The following is a 12,451-nucleotide window of genomic DNA, read 5'->3' as shown; positions in this document are numbered from 1 at the left end:
ATGTGGTTTCTTTACTGAAGCAAATCAACACGGCTCCTTGGACCTGGTGCAAAACTATTAATCTGGAAAATGCTTTTGTCTCTGTAACAATTTGCAAGGATCACCAGCAGTGTGCTTATTTACTTTTACCTAACAAGATCAACAGTCCTTCTTCACAGTACTGTCTTAGGGTTGTGTTGACACACCTTCTCTCTGCCCTAATTTAGTCCTCAAAGATTATGGTGGCACAAAGCTTGGTTGGCTAATTTGGATTTGGGAGGCAGCACATATCACAACTGAGCATGCTGATCCATCATGTTTGTTGATTAACTCAAAGCATAGCAAGAAAATGCTATCCATTATTGCATACTGTCCTTTGACCACCAAGTCAATGACTATCGCGTCAGTGGTTCTTAATACATATTCAGTGACTGAATGGAATATGCCCCTCTTTCTATTTTTTCTAATTTTTCCACTATATTGAATCATAATACTGTTGAGGTTTGTAGGTCAATTTGAATAATGATAGTGAAGCAGTGTGACATGTGAGAGACTTAGTCAAAGGCCTAACTCTGGGATTTGTTAGCTGTGTGACCATGAGAAAGTCAGTTAATCTCCCTGAGCCTCAGTTTCTTCTTTTCTAAGAGGAGGCTTCTTTTAACATTGTAATTCTACTGTTTCATGATTTACTTCAAACAATAAATAAATTGTATTATAGAAACAATTAACTTAAAAAAAGTCCTTTCTTATTATTTTTACATAGTTTAGAATAATTGCTTCAATATTGCAAATGAAAGCTTTTTTCTTTTGAAGATGATCAATGGTTGAAACTTTGCTTGGATAGAAAATATAAATCTTTAAATAATTTAATATGCATTCACATATATGAATATGCAAATTTTAAATTGAATTAATTTGAAACTGAAAATATTTATAACATGCTATTACAAAGATTCCTCACACATCTTGAATCGCTATAGTGACAAACAACCGAATCAGTCTATCAAGAACTCTTAATTTTTTTCTTCACTCAGAAAAGATCGTCACATATGTGGAACTTAACGCCTATTAGTTCATTCATTCAGCTGATATGAAGTAAGATATGTTGTTCACCCTTTACTCACCTAGGTGTTTTAAATTTTGCCTTTGGGTCAAGGTAGATGTTAATGTGTACCGGGAATGCATGTTTTTATACTTTACTAATAAAATTACTTTATTTATTTTTTTGCGGTATGTGGGCCTCTCACTGCTGTGGCTTCTCCCGTTGCGGAGCACAGACTCCGGACGCGCAGACTCAGCGGCTATGGCTCACGGGCCCAGCCGCTCTGCGGCACGTGGGATCCTCCCGGACCGGGTCACGAACCCATGTCCCCTGCATTGGCAGGCAGACTCTCAGCCACTGCGCCACCAGGGAAGCCCTAAGATTACTTTTATAGAAGTGATTACTAAATGATATTATAATATCAGGATCCCATGGACCAGCAGCCTTGGCCTTACCCAAAAGCTTATTAGAAATTCAGAATCATAGGTTCCAACTGTAGATATTCTGAGTCAGAATTTGCCTTTTAATCAGATCCCGTGATGGTCCATATGCGCGTTAAAGTGTGAGAAGCAGGACATCACCCAGTGGTGTCTTCTTTATGAGATTCCTCATAAAATTATTTTATCATAAAATAATTATTATGAGTACACATAATCAAGGAATAAACCTGTGCATCTCCAAAACAAGAGATTTTTGTTATAGTTGTTTTTCAATCTTTTGAATGCTATGAACTTTGTGATTGATCCCATTTTCCTCTCTGCCTTGGCCACATCATATAGTCCATGTTACATCTGTTGAGCACTGCGTCATGGCCTCTTTGCAAGTACCTTTCTTATCCTTTTGCTTGTTCATTTGTATGCCATCCACATTTTCCCTTTGCCTGGATACTTTCAATTAAAAAAAAATGTCATGTGGTTTATTGAGTGCTTCAAATCCTTTGTGGAATGAGGTAAAGTAAAAAGAAATAAAACCAACGTAAACAGCCTAAATATTTCCAGGATTTGTTATATGATTTAAGCATTGCAAACCTAGACACTTCCCTCTTTGCCACCTACCCTTCTGAGCATCATAATTAATGTTCAGTATGAAGATCCTGAGATACTCTGGGGGGTACAGTTATCAGAGAAGTATTAATTATCCTCAGCACACTATACTGTATTTACTGAGCCAGAAACATGGACTAATGTGTTTTATAAAGATTTTAAACAAGAGTGGAAAACCCAAAAGATTTCTGACTAAATGAGAACATTCACTTCAATTAAAACATCCCATTTTGTGAGCACACTGGTGAATATCAGGCTTTTTATAGACAAATTATTTTTCTATTTTTTTAAACTGGATTCAATCATTATCTAGGAATTTAGAAATCATTTACATCAAACACGTACTGATAAAACAAGTAGCAGGTAAATTCTGAGATAATGTCAGGCTATATATTTTTACCAGCAGGCAGCCAAACAGTTGAACTTACTGCCTCAGGAAGCCACTGAACTGACTATTGTGGCTGAATAATTTTATGACCAGTATTAAGGGTCACACGTTATATATGCTGAGAGGGGTAATCAAATATTATGCTTTGGGGCATAAATTAATCACTGTAGGGGTTAAAAAAGGATCTTCTTTGCCCTATGAAGAGAATTGAATAATTAGGCTGTATTGATGTTTTTAGAGCCTTCTTAAGTATCAGCATTGGTTTTAAGAACAATTCTGGGACTTTGTGGGGTGGGTGTTTGAGCTCTTGATTAGAGGAGGAGGGTGCTGCCAGTTGAGCAGTTCATTCTGGCAGGCAGACAGGTTGGGCAGCTTCCTGATGCCACACTGTTCAACTTGATTTTCATTAAAAGCTCAAAGTTCCTGCTGTTAAAATGTCTCCAGGCAGCTGGGGCAAATGAGCCTCCTTGCCTACCTGGGAATCTTGAGGTGGATTTTTATCTGTTAATCAAGCCTCCTTGTAAGGTGGTGGTGGGAGGGTAGAGTGGTTTACTAATGTGGGAGGTTCATTCTCTCTCTTCTACAAGTCACATTTTACATTTTAAAAAGGCACATTTCTCTAACATTGGGGAATTAAACCTTGTTTTTGTTTTTTTTGTTGTTGTTTTTTTCAGTAAAACAGGCTCAAGGGGAAACTTGTTAATCAAATGGCATTAGAGGTCAAGTGTGATCAACTGCCAAACAAATAAATCTTTGCAGGTTTGCCTACATGGTTACTGAACGAAGCATGTCAAACATGGTTTGTGATAATGCAAGGATACTGTATTCCATGGGAAATAAATTTTATTTCCTGTATCCTGCTGCTACCCACCCCCCATATTCAGCAGTTTTAAATTTAGATAAAGCAAAATAACTTTCAAGTCATATCCCAGGAGTGTTTCTAGTAAAAGGAAATCTGAAGAATGAATCATTTCCAAATAATGACTGCATATGAGCGACCTTGATACTCCTAGAGATGAAAACCAAAACTTTATTGACATACCTATTTACTGACTCCACTAGCCTTGCAGATGTTTGCATATTTGGTTTGCTTTGCCTTTCTCTGTTTTCACTTTGAAACCAGTCAAATATTATTGTGCGGCTAGTCCAGCAGTGGGTTAAATGTATTTACTTATAATGCAAAATATTATGATTTTCTGTCAAAGGATTTACTGTATTTTTCCTGTGATCCTGCCACTGAGGCAGGCATGGAAGTTGAAATGAAGGCAGCAACTTTTCCCTTTAGATGCTATAATCTGATTGGGGTCATAGGACAGACCAATACATACGGTTAAGTCATGTTATTATTATTATTATCATTACTGGCCACACCGCATGGCTTGCAGTATCTTAGTTCCCTGACCAGGGATCGAACCCATGCCCCCTGCAGTGAAAGTGCGGAGTCCTAACCACTGGACTGCCAGGGAATTCCCAGTTAAGTCATATTATTGTCAGGTTAAGTGTCAATGAGGCCTATGTATGTTCAGGAGAAGAGATATCAGCATGGTCTGGCATGATTCAAGACAGGGAGAAAGACTGCCTCTGGGCCTGAAGAGTATGTATATTTAGTAGGGGTGTAGGAAAAGGGGTACTGTGTATGGGCATGAGAGTGTGCATGGACGTGTGTACATGTGTAGGGACATGCACGTAGTGGGGGATGCAGATTGCTGCAGAATGAACAAAGACTTAAATTCAAGAAGGAGCTAAGAATGAACTGGGAAGGACCGGGATATGTTTTGATGATAATAGGGAACACGCTTAGGTAGATAGAGAGGAGTCTGATCCTTGAAGAATTTGAATGCCAGGCTAAATAATATCTTACAGAGATTAGGAAACCATTGACTTTTCTGGGTAGGTAATTGGCATGTTGAAAGCATATTTTGGGAAGAATAATATGGTTACAGTATAGAAAGTGAATTTGAGCAGACAGGGGCTGGGGTCAGGGATACTGGTTTGAGTGAATTCCAGTCCTGAGACAGTTGTTTATATTATTTGCCATTCATTTTCTGGTTTCACAACCAGAAAGTCTACTTGATCATATTTTTGTTGTTGTTGTTTATTTTCTTTTCTTTTTCTGAAAGCTCAGTGTTGTCCTTTGCCAAAAGAGAGATGAGAGGTCAGGTTTGATTTACTGAATGTATGCTAATGTGACCACAGCACTGGTATTGCCTATTAGGTACTAGATTCAAGTATCTTTACGTTTAGGTTAACAGTGAACACAATTAAGTATGCATCCCTAAATCGATGTTGAATTCAGTATGCTTAATTTCAGGATCAATTCCCTCTGTCTCTTCTTCTTTTTTTTCAGCAAAATATCCAACATTTTTACAAGGCTTGTTTTCCTGAAATAAGCATATATTAAATATCTCATCTAGGTAATAAATCTTTGTGTCAGCAGCTATCATAATCTCACCAGATTTCATATTGTTACATTTTCATGACATTCTAAGGTAGCAAAGTAAATCAACTGCTCAAACGAGCAGTTCAAACTCCTTTGAAAAGTCTGTCAATATTGGTAGAGTGCCCACTGAATAAGAAATCTTCCCTCTGTGCCTTGGGAAGATACAAAGTGTTAAATGAGCAGTCTGCCCTTGGTAAGACTGCAACAGAATGAGGGAAGAAGGAAAAGCACAAATTAAAAATTAAACTAAAACCTAAAAAGACCCCTAAAATAGGAATAGCTCTGGATCAAATAATTACTCTGTACCAGACACACAAACATCTCACGTCACAAACATCTAACGTACTTCTTGTATCAGCCCTGTGGATTATAGTATTAGCATTCCTAATTTTGCAGATGAGGAATCTAAGGCCCAGAATGGTTAGCTATCTTGTTCATGGTCACACAATGGCAGAGACAGAATTTAAACTTGTGGCTCTCTAACTTTTGAGCCAGGTTTCTTTTCAGGCTGCTGTAATTAGTTATGAGAAGGCAAAAAAAAATGCCAAAGTCATTGTCTTTTAATTCCAAGTAGAGTGATTGGGGAAGGCTATATAGAGTCATAATTTGAAGTCATGAAAAAGAAAGTAACACAGATTAGGAAAGAGTCTTCAGGAGAACATTCCAGATCGGGAAAATGGTAGACTTGTAATCAGAATACAACAGGCTACAAGTGTGGGGCAGTATACAGGAATAGTGAGCTGAGGTGACTGATGGAGGAAGATGTGTCCCCAAATTAAATGCATTACTAGGACTTGAAATCCTGCTTACAATATTTAGTGCTGGGCACGTATAATGTGATTGACATATGCATATTGAGGTGATGGTGACTTGTGGTGCTGAGCGCTGATGTGGGTTTACGAGGTGAAGACAACAAAGGGGGAAAGCAGACAGGGAGACAGACTGGGCCTCTCTAGATGTTAACCTCAAATCATTCTCTAACACTTTCCTCACAGTAGTAAAGTAGTGTGAGTGTTGGGTGACTTCAGCCTCCTCTTTTCCATATCACACCTCCCCCAAACGTCAGGAAGCCCTCTTATGTCATTTCCCCTTCAAGGCAGCTCTGAATATAACATTAATCTATAATTCTCTGTGTAAAAGTACCAGGGAAGGGAATTTAGCTAATATAATTTTTCCAAACCCTAAACTGTGGGATTAGGATTAATGGATTAAAAAAAAAAAAACCAAAAAACAAAAAAGGACCAACATTGTTTCATAATCTCATGAAAGGGTTAGTTTAACAAAAATATTTACTTAGAAAATTTATAACTAAACATGATTAAGTAGAGTAGATTTTGATCCAGTTTATTTTATCAGATAGCAATAATTCAGAAGAATTATACCAATGCATTACAGAAGTGTAACTAGTAAAGAAAGTATATTTCTGTGCTTTCCATTGCCATTTAGCCATTCTGAATTCCTTGGCCTTTGGAGTTAAATGAATACTGTTGAGATATACAGTTGACCCTTGAACAACTTGGGTTTGAAGTTTTCAGGTCCATGTATTTGCATATTTTTTTCAGTAGTAGATATTATAGTACCACTCCATCTGTGGTTGGTTGAAACCACGGATGTGGAGGAACTGCAAATATGGAGGGCCTACTACAAGGTCTATGTGGATTTTGGGGGGTTTTTTTGGCCACAGCACAGGGTATGTGGGATCTTAGTTCCCCAACCAGGGATCGAACCCTCACCCTCTGCAGTGGAAGCATGGAGTCTTAACCACCCATGGAGTCTTAACCACCAAACCACCAGGGAAGTCCCTCTGCGGGGATTTTTTACTACACTGAGGATCTTCCCCTAACCCTCATGGGATTCAAGGATAACCTGTATTTGTGTTGTAGGCTGATGAATGGTGAACTGTAACTGATGAACAAAAGAGGATGGATATTCAGCTAGTATGCATCAGTGTTAAACTATTTAAATACTCATGTATTAATTGATAAATAGCCACTGTCCTGAGCCATTAGAGTGTCCCCCATACTTCTCTCTGCTATTCTGGGCACTCTGGCCACTCTAGTCTCTGGCCCTTCCCCCCAGGACAATTCCTTCCCCTCCCTAAAGTCCAGCACCTGAAGAGTTGACTAGCACAGAAGGAAGGCTCCGGGACACTGTCAGGTGCCCCAGCACTCATCCTGGTGTTGATACAGTTGTTAACGATTTAACATGCCAAGGTAATTGGTTGAACGTGATAGGAAAGGTAGCCATTTCTTCTCTTACTCAAGTTTCCTTATTCTTATATCTTTCTCCCTATATTTCTCCTCTATTCATAGGCTCCCAAGGGAGCATAAAAGTACGACTTTGGAAATGATACATCCTTTCTCTTGAATTAAGGATGCCTCCAGGTATACTCATTTCCTATCTTCTTGCCTTATTTTATGCTACCACTTGTGAATACGATTGAATAATGGCAAACATTTTGCTTTTTACAACATTTATGTCTAGTTTTAAATGGATTTGAGAATAATGGATTCTAGATTTCCCTAATAAATGTTAAACTATAAAATTAAAAAACTGGATCATGTGTGTATGTATATGTGTGTGTGTGCAGACACAAAAACCCCATATTGATGTGTGTGTGTACTTACACACACACACATATAAACATATTCAGGGTTTATTTAAAAAGTCATAACTCGTAATACTTAATAATATATTAATGTATTCCTGGCACGATATTTCTTTAGGTGCTTATAACATTTCTTATAATGCGACAGTGTTATTCCTTTGCATTTCTTCTTGAAGCGCATTTGCCCTCTCTCAAAACAGAGTATTTATGTAGTCATATTCAATGTGAAAAGGGGATCTTTCTTTGCACATATTATATGTAAAGCAGGCATGAACTCAGCTTTTGATTAAAACGTAGTTGTGTGACCTTCTAGCTCAGCTTTAATTGCATTTAAAATTCCTTTCTGCACCTGTACTGAAGATTGCAAACCAATATTAATAAAGTAGGCTTAGAGCAGTGCAGCACCTAAGCAATAGGTTCTTGACAAAAGTTATTTACCTAACTAGAGTTTCATTTCAAAGTTAACATGTTTCTGTGCTACTTGAATGAAGCACTCATCTGAAAACTCTGTTAGACACTTTAACCGAATTTAATTTATTCCCTGAAAGTTTAATCCCCTGCTGACAAGAGTAGTTACAAATTTTCCAGAGTCACAATCCACTGAAGTGAAAAATGTTTAATGACATCATAGGTACTGAGCTTCAAGAGTTTAGTTAAAAATCTTCAAAATGTAAAACAGGGGGCAAGAGTTAATAGGATATTTTATATAGTTATATTTCAATCCTATTACAAATCTTTCTAAAGTCCCTTACATCTCTACCATTAAAGCTATGCGAAATGAGTTACTTAGACATCTCCAGGGAGCAGGGAAGGAAAAAAAAGACACAAATTTTAAACCATAAAAGCAAATCTCTTCTGAGCTTTGACATTTAAGTGGCCCATTCAGTCATTTTACATTTTATAAAACCTTCTTTGTAATCACAGTGACCAAACAAAGCAAGTATTAGGTGCCAACCATCTACAGTATTCTGTGCAACTATACAAGAAAGCAGCCCAAAAGTGCACAACATGGACTGCTTTGGCACCCATATAACAAACCCCGACTTGGTTTTATACAGTTAAATTATGCAATAGAAGTCTATTTATCGGTTATTAAAATATTTTTGGTCTGACTGCCAGAGAGTGAGGATAAAAACAGGGGAGGAGAGAAAGTAAATCTGAATTGACTTTGTTTTTGGCACAGTAGAAAGCAGTTTGGTTCTCTTTATAGTTTCCTAAAAATCTAATTAGTCATTTGGCAGTTGTACCTCTATAGCGCAACTGGATAGTTGTTTTAAAATATGCAAAGCACAGATTTCAGATTTAATAGGAGATAATGACCGCTTTATAGCCTGTCAGGTCATGGCCTATTTGGCCTAGTTACAGAGATATTGCTTCATGGTTCAGTGCTTGAGAGCTGATGATGGCTCCAGGAGAACAAAGGTGTCGTTGACATAATAGAAAGTAAGGGTTTCTCTGGAACTCTAATGGGATGCTCTGTAAAGAATACATCAAAAATGTCACGGAGGGCTTCCCTGGTGGCGCAGTGGTTGAGAGTCCACCTGCCGATGCAGGGGACACGGGTTCGTGCCCCGGTCCGGGAAAATCCCACATGCCACGTACGCGGCTGGGCCCGTGAGCCATGGCCGCTGAGCCTGCGCGTCCGGAGCCTGTGCTCCGCAACGGGAGAGGCTACAACAGTGAGAGGCCCGCGTATCGGAAAAAAAAAAAAAAGTCATGGATTAGATAGTACAACTCTGGTGGGGGCATTGGGTGGTCTTTCTCTATACTGTATCATTAAAAAGAAAGAAAGGAAGGAAGACAAAGAAAGAAAGAAAGAAAAGAGAAAGGAAGGAAGGGAGGAAGGAAGGAAGGAAGGAAAAGAAAAATTTAAAAATCTACAGTTTAAATCAAGTTTCTTTGTAAAGTCATAATTTCACATTCTAAAACTAGGATCATTAGTGAAAATCATATTGCGCTTGGAGTATTACCACTTCAAAGGAATAGCAGTGCACTGGTTGCCAGGATGACTTGGGATGTCACCATTTAGGCAATTCCCATGGACAAGGGCATCTGCCTTTAAGAGCTGGGATGAGAGCCTATGGCCTGGCTCCAGAGCCTCTGCTTTTACCACTACTCCAAGATACCTTAAAATGTACAGTTTTTTCTACATGACTTTAAATTATGGAAATTAGACTCTTCTATACAAAATAACCACACGGATCAATGTAACTATCTGGATGAGTTTTTAAAAAACCAAATCAGAGCAAGTATTATTAACAACTACCATTTGTTGAGAAGAACTATTCACATACATTGTTTCTAATTCTCAAAATAATACTGGGGCAAGGTATTCATATCAATTATAATGAGAAAATTGAGGTTTAAGAGATTATGGCTTTGAAATTAACTGAGTGTCTGTATACCTGAGTACCTAGTTGGTAATGAACAGTGATATGCTAGTCAGCTCTTTTGGAAGAATGATGATTCAAGTTATACTTGAAGTTCTCCATACAGGGTTGAAGCATGAGGATACCTCTACTTGGTCAAGGTCAACTGGCTCATGCCCATTCAAGGAACTGAATGACCATGTATACTCTTGTTAAATAGCAGTACATTGTGGTAACAGCAGAGCAATCTGGGGTTTTTGACACAGAATCTGAATGTTGCTTCTTGGATGTGTGATTCAAAGGAAGTCTCTTTGCCAGTGGGTCTTAGTTTCCTCCAACCTATCATTGGAGTATTGGTATCAACATCCCAGGGAGGTTGTCAGAGTTCAATCTACTCATATAACATACTAATTTTTGATGGGAAAATCAATACTATGCAAATATTACTTTAAAAATCCTTCTGACTTAAAAGAATGTCAGCCTCAGATTGATTAGTTAATCCAGGAAACAGGTTTTTTTTTTTAAACTTTAGCTTCATTTAAACAAAATGTGAAATGAAAGAGCCATAAAATGACAAAATTAAATGAGTTTATTATCAAAAATAGTAAAACAATTATACATAATGCAAATTAATTATCTGTAAAATTATATTAAATAGTCCAAATGACTTGCTAGGCTATGATTTAGCATAGTACAATAATATTATTCTCTCTACAACTACTCAAAGCATTGCTTCCTTCACTGTCAAATCCAGGAACACTCTTTTCCCATTATTGTCTTTGTCAGTCGAAAGCTCTAGAACTTTATTATAAAGTGATTTGCAGGGCACAAACCCAAACTGAGGAACATTTCACAAATTAAGTAGCCTGTAATGTTTACACTTTACAAAAATGTAAAGGACAAGAAACAGAAAGAAAGGCTACTGAAGGACCATAAGAACTAAATGCAATGCATGACAGTGGATTGGACCAGAAAAATTAGTAAGTGTAAAGGGTATTGTTGGGACAATTTGATATTGACTATAGATTAAATTGTAGTAAAGTATCAAGGTTAATTTTTTTTGATAGCTGTATTATGTGTATATAAGAAAATGTAATATTTCTCAGGAATTACTTTAGAACTTCTTTAAGAAATTGGCATGCTGTCTCCAACTTACTTTGAAAATGGCCTAGACGCACAGAAATGTAGATAACACACACGTGTACATATAAACGTGTACATATTTACATGTACATATAAATATACATGTGTATATGAATGAAAGAGAGAGAAAGCAATAAAATGACGTGTGATCAAATGGAATTAATTGGTGAATCTGGGTAAAGAGTGTATGGAAGTTTCTTGCAACTTTCTGTAAGTTGGAAATTATATTGAAATTTTAAAATTACAATACTGTATAAACATAAATACTGTTTTCTGTGCAGATTCCAACTAAGATAGATCATGCTTGCAGTCTGTCTAAAGAACCAAGATTACTTAGCAAAAGATGATTTCACTTGTAAATACATTTCTTGACTGTTTAAACCAGCCTCCACTTTGAGAAAAAAACATATATCTCACACCTTCCTTTAACATTATGTCAATCTATGAAATAAATATTCTGACTAGAAGCAAATCAATGATACACTTGGAATAAGCTTTTTAATACAGTACACATTCCAACACCCCCACTACCAATTCTGTTATAATCCTCAGTATATATTACAGCTCACGTTACCCTGGCTTTACTTTAGTAAATCTCTTTTGGGAATCACTGACTTTCAAGGCTCATAACAGGAGGGCAGCTCCAAAATAGTAGGACCTTATCTACAAGAGAGTCTAAAGTACTGATGTAGGTTATCTAGAATGAGCAGACATACAGATTTAGACTGAGTACAATAACTTCCCTGAGGTTAATTTTTTAAAATTAAAAAAAATCATGGTTATTTAACAAATGCTTGCTGATGGACTTATAGAAGAGAGAATCTGACAAACTTTTGCTTTAACTTTGCTTTTTTTTAAAAAAAAAATAATAAGTCTTCTGAAAATAGGAACTGACAAATTTTTTGGAAACAAATATAAAGCACTTTCTCTTTTAGAGACTAAAGAATAACTCCCTCTGTGTTATCATTTGCTTAACTGAAAACCTATGACAACTGTTTGCTCATTTTGATTCTCTCTCCCTTCAGAGCAGTCACTGTTCAGACTTAAGTCTCAGGAGATCTGAGCATAGGTTTGTGCACATAGTCAATCCAGGAGACTCCAAGCTGTAATTGAGATACACTCACTGGGTTAGTGCCTCTTTGTTTCAGGGTTAGCAAATGATGGCAAATTTCCATAGTATCCCCTCCTTCCACAAAAGTAAGAGCAAAGATAAGCCAGTTCCTTATTTTGAAGTTGACACCCTGATTTCCAGTTTCAGTAAACTCTGGAGGAGACATAAGGTACCAGCTCTTACGGAAACTTTGGAACTCAAGAAGAGTGGACTGAATACTAGGAAACCTTCACTATAGTTTTAACTCTGCCCCTAACCACCATGGGAACTTTAGGTGAGTTACTTCAGCTCTATGGGACTCAGCTTCCTAAATCATGAAATTATTTTC

The 12,451-nt window shown here is 37.3% G+C and overlaps 1 protein-coding gene across 1 annotated transcript in view; it reads left to right on the top strand.

Annotated features, from left to right (window-relative positions):
• The window catches only part of NXPH1 (neurexophilin 1), a 293,592-nt gene that overhangs the window by 268,663 nt on the left and 12,478 nt on the right, over window positions 1-12,451 (top strand). The gene's annotated exons all lie outside the window — the stretch shown is intronic.

Source organism: Phocoena phocoena, chromosome 9 (assembly GCF_963924675.1).
Source record: "Phocoena phocoena chromosome 9, mPhoPho1.1, whole genome shotgun sequence".
NCBI classification, from domain to species: domain Eukaryota; kingdom Metazoa; phylum Chordata; class Mammalia; order Artiodactyla; family Phocoenidae; genus Phocoena; species Phocoena phocoena.
Note: the sequence above shows the minus strand (reverse complement) of the source record. Positions and strands in the feature narration are given on the sequence as shown.